This window comes from Fusarium graminearum, genomic scaffold (genome assembly GCF_000240135.3).
Source record: "Fusarium graminearum PH-1 supercont3.13 genomic scaffold, whole genome shotgun sequence".
NCBI classification, from domain to species: domain Eukaryota; kingdom Fungi; phylum Ascomycota; class Sordariomycetes; order Hypocreales; family Nectriaceae; genus Fusarium; species Fusarium graminearum.
Window position 1 is genome coordinate 1,065 of NW_001837915.1, and position 11,478 is coordinate 12,542.

Sequence of the window (11,478 nt, forward strand, 5' to 3'; positions counted from 1 at the left end):
ACTATTTATACATATATCGCATGTACAATGCATGCCTATTTCTGCTCAGCAGAAATTAGCCAACCATACCTGGATATACTTTGCTATCGGGTGGTTTGGCTTTTTAAATTTTAGCAAATTGTAGCTAGAGCCTGATTAGCATAAAAGTAATGCAATTGTTTTGTAATCAATAGAAGTAAGTGCGATACTTGCATTGGGCTGACGAATAGTAAGGCGCCAGGGATAAAAAAAAAATAAGGCGTATCCCCCAGGCGGACCCCCCACTCCGTGGTCGACGGAGTGGTGTGGCGTGCCTCACACTTCGTTAGGAGAAGTCTCTCCCTAACGAAGTGTACACATATTCCCGGAGGGAATTAGGGAATTAGGGAGGCATTCTTCTGGGAATAGAGCTTGCTAGTACGCAGTACTACTCCTCTCATTATAGAGTTGCGTCTTATTGCCTAGCGAAGCTACTATTCTTCGAATCAGGCAAAGCTTACTGCTTTAGCAAGCTAGGATTAGTCGTCAAGTGGTAATATCACTTTAGACTTATTAGTGATGAATATTTTAAAGACTCTAATTTGACAAGTCTAGAAAGAGTCACTACTAGAGGTAGGGCGCCCATAAACCAGACTTCGTGCGATCCATATCCCTTTGGGTAGACTTCTGTCGCTAGCGCGATTTTTTTCTGTAGAAAAAAATAATCAGCAGGCTAAGGAGAGCTTGCTGTATTTTCGTCGCGGAAGAATCTTCCTCCTTCGGAGAGTACACTTCGTTAGGGGACTACAGCAAGCTCTATATTAAACTTAATAGTCTTAGCTGGCTTATGCGATAGCAAGTTAATACGCAGGCTAGTAAACTACAAAAAAAAAAGAGCTATTTTAGTAATCTTAGTGGTAAATAAGGCAGAGATGGGAGACTGCAATATTATACCTTAGTAGGGTGCAAATATCTCAGCTCGAGCTTCCACACCAAGATGAAGCTAAACCGATAGTGGTTATGGTTGGGTGCGGCCAATACATCCAGGTGCAACTCCTGTGGCTTCTCCCGTAAAGAGGATTCTGCCTCATTTTTTTAAGGCGCAAGCTTAAGCTTGCTGTAGACGAAGTCTCCCCTATTTCTTCGAAATTAGTCCTTCGGAGGGAGGGATATTAAAAGGACTAGTAGTCAAGCGGTTACGACATAGCTCTTTCAATGCTACCATCGTAGGTTCGAATCCTATCTAGTCTAAAGCGGATTGGTGTAATAGTAACACATTTGGCTCATGTCCAGAGGTTAGAGGTGCAAGTCCTTTGTCCGCGTAGGGCTATAACTTAATAGGTAAAGTGTACTGCTCATAACAGTAATTATAAGTGTTCAAGTCACTTTAGCCCTAAATCTGAGTGCTGGAATCGGTCCAAATATAACTAAAGACTCACTCCAGAAGAATGCCCCCCACTTCGTTGGGCAGACTTCTGTCGCTAGCGCGATTTTTTTCTGTAGAAAAAAATAATCAGCAGGCTAAGGAGAGAGATAATTTATTTGGAGAGGCGAAGCCTATCCAGCTCTCTCTAATATAAAAAACCCTAACACTAGATAGAGATTTGCACCGTAGTCTTAAGACAAGGCTATCCAGAAGAATGCCCCCCACTTCGTTGGGTAGACTTCTGTCGCTAGCGCGATTTTTTTCTGTAGAAAAAAATAATCAGCAGGCTAAGGAGAGCTTGCTGTATTTTCGTCGCGGAAGAATCTTCCTCCTTCGGAGAGTACGCTCCGCTAGCGAAGGCTAGTAAAGTGTATCTCAATGAGCTATATTCATTGGTGATAGACAGTTAAGAAAGACTATAGTTGTAGGAAGTAAGCAATTATAAGTTAATGGTAAACTATTCGTTTACCAAACGAATTTTGTCAGTTCGACTCTGGCTAATTGTAAAAAAAAATCCGAATGGTGAAATTGGTAAACACAACAAACTTAAAATTTGTAGGCAGAGTGCCTTGAAGGTTCAAGTCCTTTTTCGGATATTAAAGAGCTTGCTGTAGACGAAGTCTCTCCCCTTCGGCGGAGAAGTCTACCCCCCCCACTTCTAATTTCTGATCCCGCCGAAGGGGGGGGCGCGAGCTCTGAAATACTAATTTCTGATCCCGTAAGGGATATGAAATACATATCTCTTCGAAATTAGAAGTCTCGGGTACGCAGGCTAGTCCTGCGGAGAGACTTCGTCTACGCCGACTACGAGTTTAAGTATAACACCTTGAAAACTGCGGGTTCTCTATACGGCTTTAAACATAGCCCTCAGACTATAGAACTTATACGTGCAGCTAAATTAGGTAAACCTCTATCCGAAGAGGCTAAAATAAAACTGGGAGCTAATTCTCAACCTTCAGGTGGTCTATTAGTAGATAATGATAATGTTGAAACCAATGAAGTTGTGTATTTTACTTCTATAAGAAGAGCCGCAGCTTTTATTAATATGCACCCTTCTTACCTAGCTAAATGTATAGCTAAAGAAGGTTTTATAGAGGTAGTAATATTCGTTTCACTATTCCCTACCCCTACGGGGGGCATTCATACACTTCGTTAGGGAGAGACTTCGTCTACGCAAGCTCCAGCAAGCTCTATACCCGGCTACGCCGGGAATAGAGCTTGCTAGTACGCAGTACTACTCCTCGTGGAAGAATAAACTCAGAAAACTTAAGCTTTTCTGAGTTATACTCGTGTGTTCAAACCACTCCTCAGTGCGCAAGCTCTATTTGAACGGTTATAGGTTAATGGTAGACTTGTCGATTTCCACTCGATTTGTGTCAGTTCGAATCTGACTAACCGTATTCTATAGGATTTAGTATAGTATAGTAGGATTTATAATTATACATACTATAATAATGCTATTGTATTCCACATAGCATCTACACTTCTTTTCAGTAACAGATAAGCTAGAGAAGGTATATATATACTGAGTATATAAAGCAAGCGATAAAAAAAAAAATTAAAGAGGAGGAGTACGCTCCGCTACACAGAAAAAAAAAATCGCGCTAGCGACCCCTTACTCATAGCAAGCTCTTTTTTTTCTTCAGAGCTTAGCTAGTATAAATAAGCGGGCGACTCAAACTTATTGTAAGCTTAGCCATCTAGCTTGTGCTGGATTAGCAAGTGGGCTATATCTTATAGAAAGAATTAAGAATATGAAGTTTCATGTGATGAAGAATGCGATAGTTAGAGCTATGTACGCTAATTTAGCGTGGGCGCACTCTTTGCTAGGGAACAAAGTTCCCTAGCAAAGTATAAAGATAAAAAATAAAGAGGAGTCTTTGCTAGGAACAATCTCATCCCCCTATTCCCCTAGGGGGAGAGACTTCGTCTCTCGCAAGCACGCTGATTCTTTTTATCCTAGCTACGACTAGATAAGCGACTTTAGTTTAGTACCTTAAGGAAGTACTGAAGGTAAGTAGGCTGTGTGCATAGCTCTAACTACCAAGTTCTAAAGAGCATAAAATGCTAATGTATATTATATGCGATTCGCGATTCCCTATTCCCAGAAGAATGCCTCCCTAATTCCCTAATTCCCTCCGGGAATACGGGAATATGGGAATATGAGTACACTTCGTTAGGGAATAGGAGTACACTTCGTTAGGGAGTATTTCTCCGGAGGGAGCAAGCTCTTATATATTTAGCCTGTAATTATAGCGCGGTTTAATATTCTTAAGGTGATATGGGGAGTAGACCTCGTATCTCCACCTCCGGCTCCCCACCATATTGGTGGGAGCGGGAGTCTTAGTAAGTCGTAGGCTATTATTATTAACTTAACTAAATGCGACTACTACTTTTATATATAACAATACCTTAAAAATGAAAAAAAATATGAATCTTCTTTTAGTCCGTCTTTTCGTAAGATTCCCTTGATCTCTGCATTCTGATCCCAGCGAAGGGGGTAGACTTCGTCTCAGCAGAGATCTTCAACAATATATAAATCTTCGTACTTTTATAAATCGTCAGAAAATCAACAGGCTATCTAAAAATTCTATAGAACTTATTTCACGATATATCTTTAATATAAAATTATATCAATTTTTAGCTGTAGTTTTTATTCATGTAGCCGTTACATCTATTCAAATAGATTTGAATTTATTCTTAGAAGTGTTAAATAATCTTCCCGAAAATTTGGGATCATCCGTAGGCGTCCCAGAGCTAGCTAAAAACATTAAATTAGATAGTAATATAAATTATATCTTATGTTATAGTCATAGATCTTTATTTGGATTTAGGACTTATATATTAATGGTTTTAATATTATTTATAATATTTCCCATACTTTTTATAATACAAAATTATATTTTTATAATTTTAAGTATATTAAGTGTAATATTAGTTAAAGCTTTAGCTCTAAATTTTTATCAAAAACATTTTCAGTTTTTTTATAGTGGCTTGCCCAGTCATAAAAAAGTAGATTTTAGAGAAAAATTAGTGCACTTTATTACACTGATAATAAATAATATAGGGAAAATTATAAAGCATTTATTTAAAATGTGAATAATATCTATTATAATAATATATATTTTTAGATATTTGCTAGCTACTATGTTATTAAATATAGATGATAATAATAGTTTTATAACAACAATATTAATACTTACTCTTCCTTTACCTATGTTTTTTTATTTGCTAAATTTTATAGTGAAATATCTGAAGAAAGAATCTATAGAGGATAAAGATTATTATTTGTATAATGATTACGTAGTAAAAAGAGTAAATCTATATAGAATAACATGTACTATAATTGTAAACTACTTAATTCAAAACTATTATAGTACAATAATTATATCTATAATAATAAAAGGGTTTATTGTTATAATTATAACATTATTCACAATTTGTATAATATACGGTATCTTGCGAATAAATAAGCCAGGATGGCGTGCCTCACACTTCGTTAGTAGACAAAGTACAATATCGTGCAGTAGGGTTGACCCTCTCTCCGATGGCGATTCTGGAGTCCGAGCTTCCCTAACGAAGTGTATCCCTCCGGGAGAGAGGGTCGGAATAAATAAGCATGAGCCTATACCACTTAAGAGCGCATTGGATCTAGCGGGGTCAGCCAGCTATATAGCGGCATTTATATCACTAACTCCATTTTTACAGGAAGCATGTAATTCAGGTTTCAGTAAGTTTTATTTTAATGAAGGTAACCAAAGATATTACGAGTGGAAAGGCATACCTTTCCGTATGCCAGGTGTAGTAAAGTGTGGACCTGAACCAACCATCAATATCATGCAGGTGCGAAAAACAGAAATAGCCCTGGCGAAAGCGGCTGAAGAAGCTCGAAACCTACATAAAGTACCCGATACGGACGTGGGTATATATTATCGAAATCTAGATGCAGCCATAGAGAAAGAGGCTGCTCAAAACCTAAATAAAGAAGCCGTGGCGAAAGAGGGTGGGGCTTCTTTATCTAGATATTATCGAAATATAGATGAAACCATAAAGAAAAAGGCTGATTATGTACCTGTTACTGAATCTGTTCGACAAGGGCTAATAAAAGAATATAAAGATAAATTAAATAATTCTCCTATCGTAAATATTACGTGAAAACTTAAATATAATGAAGGTATTCAAAGATCGCAAGCTAATTTCACAGTAAAACCAATAAATTATTTTTATAATACTAAATTTTATGGGGCGGTTTCTTTGGTTTTAAAAGGGAGATTATTAATAGTTAATATAATTAGACATGACTTGCCTGGTTGTGTCTTTATGCCTACTTATTATTTACAAAATGCAAATGTTACGGATAGTTCAGCCAAAATTAGGGATATTACAACAACATTAGAATCTAAATATGGTATAATGTTACCCCAGATAGGGATAGATAAGGTGGAGAATAGAATTAATGGTTTAATAATATTTACTCAAGCCGAATCTATAGATAATACAAGTTTATTTAGAGTATGAAGGCCTTCATCGTATTATATGGAACCCGAACTAAAAACTGTAAAGAATTATTACCAAGAAAAAAGTCAAAATAATCTTAGAATTAGAGAATTTGATACTACTGATAGTATCAAATTCTCTAAAGACTTAAAGAAGGTAGTAGGAGTACAAGGGGAAGCTATAAAAATAGCTAATAATGAAAATTTTGTAATACATGAGGACAGATTGGCAGCCCGGAAGTTAGCTTTTTTTGAAAATACCTTAGACAACGAATATAGAAAATTAGTGGAATTTTATTTAACTAAAGGTCAAAAAGCTAACCCTAAGGATTTCATGATTTGAGAAGAAGATGGTTCAGATAAATCTAGACTTAAATTTAAAGACTTAATGTATAAAGCCCGGTCTGAAACAAAATCTGCTATTCAAAAAGATGAATATCTACTAGCTCGTCCTAAAGGAAAAGAATGGGATTTAGTAAAATTCGCAGAAAGGCGAATGTCTAGAAATGACAGTAATAATGAATATATGGATAATGATTGCTATTATTTCAAAACTCGTCGTGATTATCCTATAAACCGTTTATTAATAACTAGAAACCAAAGTCATATGACTTATTTTAGTATGTATAAAGAGGGAGTTGCGGAAGGTTATAAAATCAGAAGGCAAATGCTGGGTGAATTAGATGCTAGCATAAATTTACCATTAGAAAAATCTAGAGCAGAGTTAATAAAAAAAATCGCTAGTAAATTGACTAGAAGTGAATTTACTAAATTTCAGAATATTTATGGTGTTTCTATTAATAGACTTACATTTGAATTTTTTCAGTTAAAACCCACTGATAGTAAATATTTTGGAATAAACACTACAAGTACAACATTTGCTCCAATACTAGACAGAAATACAGATTACGAACTTTATAGCATTATAGACGTTAAAAATGATAGTGTAAAATTACCTTTTGTTTTTAAACAAGGAGGTATGTCTAATATGACTATGCCTACACATGACTATAATATGTTAGATAATAGGGATGAGGTATCTATTCGTAGATGTATGGATTTTATCTATACAAATTCAGATGGAAACTTAACTTATCAATCAGATAAGGATAATTTTAGTGTTCTAGCTGGGGTCGATAAAAATTATCCGTATCAATCAGATATGGATAATTTTAGTGTTGTTAAAAAGAAAAGTGTAGGTTTTACTAAAAAAGCTGTAGACTATAAAAATAAAAACCCTAAGTCAGTTAAATATACCTTAGATGGGTTTAATAATAGATTTTTCCGTGGAAAAAGTATATCTATAGAGTTGCCCTTTGAGAGTATAAAACTCTTGGATATTATACCACATGAATATCACCAAATATCTCTGGGAGGGGAAAGAGTTAATTTTGATTATGAAGGTGAGCAAAGAGTCAAATCTTCTATACCTAATACTCTAGTTATGAAAAAAACTAGAAAACTTAACCTTGAGTTTACTATACTAAAACAGGTTTATACTACTAAAGGAAGTAATAGTAAAATTACATTAAGGTTTACTCCAACTTGACCACCAGATCCTTCACCAAATGGGGATATAGAAATCCCTAATCTAATATTGCAAGTTGCTAACTTGAATAATGATAGTACAGATCTAAATCCACGTACTCTTGAAGCGCATTATGTTGAATACGACCTCCCCTCCAGAAGGCCAACCCCTAGTACTAATCTACCAAATGAAACACCTCTTCATCCCTCAGGGTCAAATGAAGAGGAAGAGGATATCTATGGTTATAGCGGAGATGAGGATAATAATGCTCAAAATAATCGTGAAGTAGCTTCTGCTGTGCAAGCGAGTGAGCAACCACCAACAGTAGAATCCCCTATGGAGCTACCTTTTGAAGACAGCTTTGCGGATGCGCCTTATCCATATGAGGCTGAAAGTCCAAAGGATAATGATAACAATAGTGGTTCACGCAAAGGTCGTACAGCAGTGGCTTCGGGTGACCAAGTGGTAGAGGGGGAAGAGATTGCTCTAATATCCGCAGATGATATGACCAGTGAAGGGGATTTGGCTTTTTCACCGCAATTTTTTATACCAGAGTCAACTCCAGATAGTATTTCTAGCGACAACTCTAGTCCTATTAATACGCAAGCTAACCAGGGGATGGGTGAGATCTTAGAGTCAAATCTTGTTAACCGTGATGAGCCAATGCAAGTAGATGGAGATTTGTATCGTGAAGTTATGAATAATGCGGTAGGGGAAGCCGTAATGGAAAGTATAAATCCTATCTTACTTCTTCCTGATCTACCAACTAGTAATCCTGAACCGGTGGATACTGAAGATAGTCCACTGTCTACTGAAGTTAGTCCACTGTCTATGATGTCAGACAGTGAATTCTTCGAGCTAGAACGTCAAATCGCGAGTCTAAAGCCTTCTTACTTAGAAGCGGATCCTGGTGAGGTAGACGGTTCTGGCCAAGATGCGGCTGACCCAGAGGCTATTATAATATCTTCAGATGATAGTTCTAGTGATTCAGGTGATTATGGTAATAATTATAGTGAGGCAAGTCCGATTACGAGCTTACCCGGGAATAGGGCTGGCCAAATGGCTGACCCAGAGGCTATTATAAGATCTTCAGATGATAGTTCTAGTGAGGGGGTACCAACGCCACCTAAGGAAACAGATTTTATAGCTAGACCGCTTAATACTCCTGTAGCGGAAGTTATTCACGATAGAACTGGAACTAGGTTATTGACTGTTGATATTCATACTATGTTAACGGTAATCGGCCCACCAAATGCACCAGAACCTCGTTTATGGAGTGTGGGAAATGCAAATTATTATCTCTCGATGGCTCCTGATTTTTTTTACGAGCATTATCCTAGGGGTACGGAGGTAATGCCTCCTAATAATTATCCGTCCCAACAAATTAATGTTTATATACCTCCGCCTATGGATAAACTACGATGCGAATCTGATGGGCGTATTGGGGAAATTTGCATATGTCGTGCAGAATTCGCTACTGTAGTACCATTAGTAAATTACCCTAGGTCGAGTTATATAGAAGGAGCGCTATTCATGAAATCAGTTTTATCCTCAGAACCATTAGGAGATAAGGATTTGAGTGATGGTTTTAATTTGAGTGATCGTTTGAATTTTTCTTCGAATAGTTATACTAATGCTTATTTTGCACCAGAGCCAACTCCAGATACAGATAGTATATCTAGCGATAACTCTAGTCCTATAAATATGCAAGCTAACCAGGAGGAGGCTGGTAAGCCGGAGGTTACTCTAATATCCGCAGATGATATGACCAGTGAAGGGGATTTGGCTTTTTCACCGCAATTTTTTATACCAGAGTCAACTCCAGATAGTATTTCTAGCGACAACTCTAGTCCTATTAATACGCAAGCTAACCAGGGGATGGGTGAGATCTTAGAGTCAAATCTTGTTAACCGTGATGAGCCAATGCAAGTAGATGAAGATTTGTATCGTGAAGTCATGAATAATGTGGTAGGGGAAGCCACAATGGAAACTATAAATCCTATCCTACTTCTTCCTGACCTACCAACTAGTAATCCCGAACCGGTGGATACTGAAGATAGTCCACTGTCTACTGAAGATAGTCCACTGTCTATGATGTCAGACAGTGAATTCTTCGAGCTAGAACGGGAAATATCTAAGCTAGGAAAGTCTATAGGAAGAGACAAGAAAGGACAAAGTAGTTATAAGTAGGGGCGCAAGCTCTTACTGGTAGATAGCTATAGGTATTATATAAGCTATCTACCGTAGGGGACATAATTTATTTGGTAGAATGCTGACCTTGCATGTTAGAAGGCTCGGTTCGAATCCGAGTGTCTCCATATAAGCTTGTGAAGCTCAATTGGTTGAGCAGAACGTTTAAGTTGTAAGATATAATATTTAAACTTCGCTATTAGTAGAGAATTGGAGGTCTCGACTAATTCCGGCTCAATATCCCTCCGGGATTAGGGATTAGCAAGCTCTAGCTTGCTAATTTCGAAGAAATAACAAATGGTTAATAGCTACGAGTATTCCCGATTCCCTAACGAAGTGTACCCATCCTTCGGAGGGATACACTTCGTTAGGGATACACTTCGTTAGGGATACACTTCGTTAGGGAGAGCTCGCCCTAATAAAAAAGCACATGTAACTCAATCGGTAGAGTGAAATATTGAAGCTATTTTTGTTGTAAGTTCAAGTCTTACCGTGTGCATATAAAAGTGTAGCTTTAGCTTGCTAATTCTTATAGTAGGCGGAGGCTCTAGCTTCGCATGCGCCTTACTCGAACGAGAAAAAAAAATAAAGGAAGAGGCGGAGCCTATTCGTTACCGCCTTATTTTAGAGCTTGCTGATTCGTGAAACGAATATTACTATCCATATCCCTCCGGGATATGGATATGCTTGCCCGATTCGTACCACGAATACCGAAGGGATACACTTCGTTAGTGCTAATCCATATCCCTCCGGGAGAGATTTCGTCTAGGCAAGCTCGATACTTCGTCTACCTGAGGGAATATGGATATGCACTACTCTTATTTTTTTTTACTTCTCGTGCTATAAGGGACTTTAGTATAATGGTGAATGCATATGACTTTTAATCATTAAAATGTAGGTTCGAATCCTGCAAGTCCTATATTTCTAGCTAGCGAGGATAAGGTACACTTCGTTAGGGAGGGAAAAAAATACAGGCGGTAACGAAGTCCCCTCTTATATTTTCGTCGCGGAAGAATCTTCCGCGAAAATCCGCAAGCGACCCTCCCAGCCTACGCCTACTCGTATAGCAGTAGACTTCGTCTCTCCGCAGGAGCAAGCTCCCCCTAACGAAGTGTGAGGCACGCCACCCATCCTTCGGAGAGAGAGCTTGCCCTAGATGAAGTCTCGAGCTTGCGTAGTCCTTACACTTCGTTAGGAGTACGCTCCGCTAAAAAAAGAAATAAATTTCTTTTTTTTTTTACTCCGGTAGTCCCCTAACGAAGTGTACTCGTCAAGAAGAATGCCCCCACTTCGTTGGGATTAGGAGAAGTCTCGAGCTAGCTGAGTCCTAATCCCGACGGGGATATGGATTACACAATTAAAAGCAGGCATGTCGGAATGGAAGACGAAGTCGTTTTAGGTGCGACGGGTATTATTACCATAGAGGTTCAAGTCCTCTTGCCTGTACATTAATAATTATTTAGCCTACTCCCTAGTTTAATTACGAGCTTTAGCTTGCTGAGTCCGAAGGACTATAGCGATTAAAAAAAAAAAAAGCAAAGTTCGAGGCTTCGCCTATCCGATATTCGTGGAACGAATCGCGCAATATTTTTTTTCTTCGAGCTTACTAGTACTAATCCGGCTCCGCCAGATATGTACTATAAAAAAAAAAAATCCCGCAAGCTCTGGTGGCGTGCCTCACACTTCGTTAGGAAGAGCTCGCTGATGAGGCGAAGCCTACTCCGGACTATTGAATAGGGGAGGGGCTATCTTGCCTCCTATATCTATATCCTGTCGATTAATGGGTAGATCATAAATTTTTGGTATTTACAGTCGGTGTTCGAATCACCGCAGGATAATTTTATCTTAATATTAGTAGCGAAGCGCGAAGCGCGAAGCGC

General features: G+C 38.0%; 7 non-coding genes and 4 pseudogenes across 11 annotated transcripts; all 11 read left to right on the forward strand.

The window, feature by feature from the left end:
• The first annotated feature begins 129 nt into the window (after positions 1–129).
• On the forward strand, positions 130–200 carry FGSG_20811. The gene has a single exon. It is a non-coding gene; the product is annotated as a tRNA-Thr (tRNA).
• Positions 201–1,136: 936 nt separating this feature from the next.
• On the forward strand, positions 1,137–1,209 carry FGSG_20812. Its single transcript has one exon. It is a non-coding gene; the product is annotated as a tRNA-Glu (tRNA).
• A 2-nt stretch (positions 1,210–1,211) lies between these two features.
• FGSG_20813 lies at positions 1,212–1,280 on the forward strand (annotated as a pseudogene). The gene has a single exon. The product of its transcript is annotated as a tRNA-OTHER (tRNA).
• A 1-nt stretch (position 1,281) lies between these two features.
• Positions 1,282–1,354, forward strand: FGSG_20814 (annotated as a pseudogene). Its single transcript has one exon. The product of its transcript is annotated as a tRNA-OTHER (tRNA).
• A 465-nt stretch (positions 1,355–1,819) lies between these two features.
• Positions 1,820–1,890, forward strand: FGSG_20815 (annotated as a pseudogene). The gene has a single exon. The product of its transcript is annotated as a tRNA-OTHER (tRNA).
• A 7-nt stretch (positions 1,891–1,897) lies between these two features.
• On the forward strand, positions 1,898–1,980 carry FGSG_20816. The gene has a single exon. It is a non-coding gene; the product is annotated as a tRNA-Leu (tRNA).
• Positions 1,981–2,713: 733 nt separating this feature from the next.
• On the forward strand, positions 2,714–2,784 carry FGSG_20817. The gene has a single exon. It is a non-coding gene; the product is annotated as a tRNA-Gly (tRNA).
• A 6,870-nt stretch (positions 2,785–9,654) lies between these two features.
• FGSG_20818 lies at positions 9,655–9,726 on the forward strand. The gene has a single exon. It is a non-coding gene; the product is annotated as a tRNA-Ala (tRNA).
• A 298-nt stretch (positions 9,727–10,024) lies between these two features.
• Positions 10,025–10,097, forward strand: FGSG_20819. Its single transcript has one exon. It is a non-coding gene; the product is annotated as a tRNA-Phe (tRNA).
• Positions 10,098–10,444: 347 nt separating this feature from the next.
• On the forward strand, positions 10,445–10,517 carry FGSG_20820. Its single transcript has one exon. It is a non-coding gene; the product is annotated as a tRNA-Lys (tRNA).
• Positions 10,518–10,961: 444 nt separating this feature from the next.
• On the forward strand, positions 10,962–11,044 carry FGSG_20821 (annotated as a pseudogene). The gene has a single exon. The product of its transcript is annotated as a tRNA-OTHER (tRNA).
• The last annotated feature ends 434 nt before the right edge of the window (positions 11,045–11,478 follow it).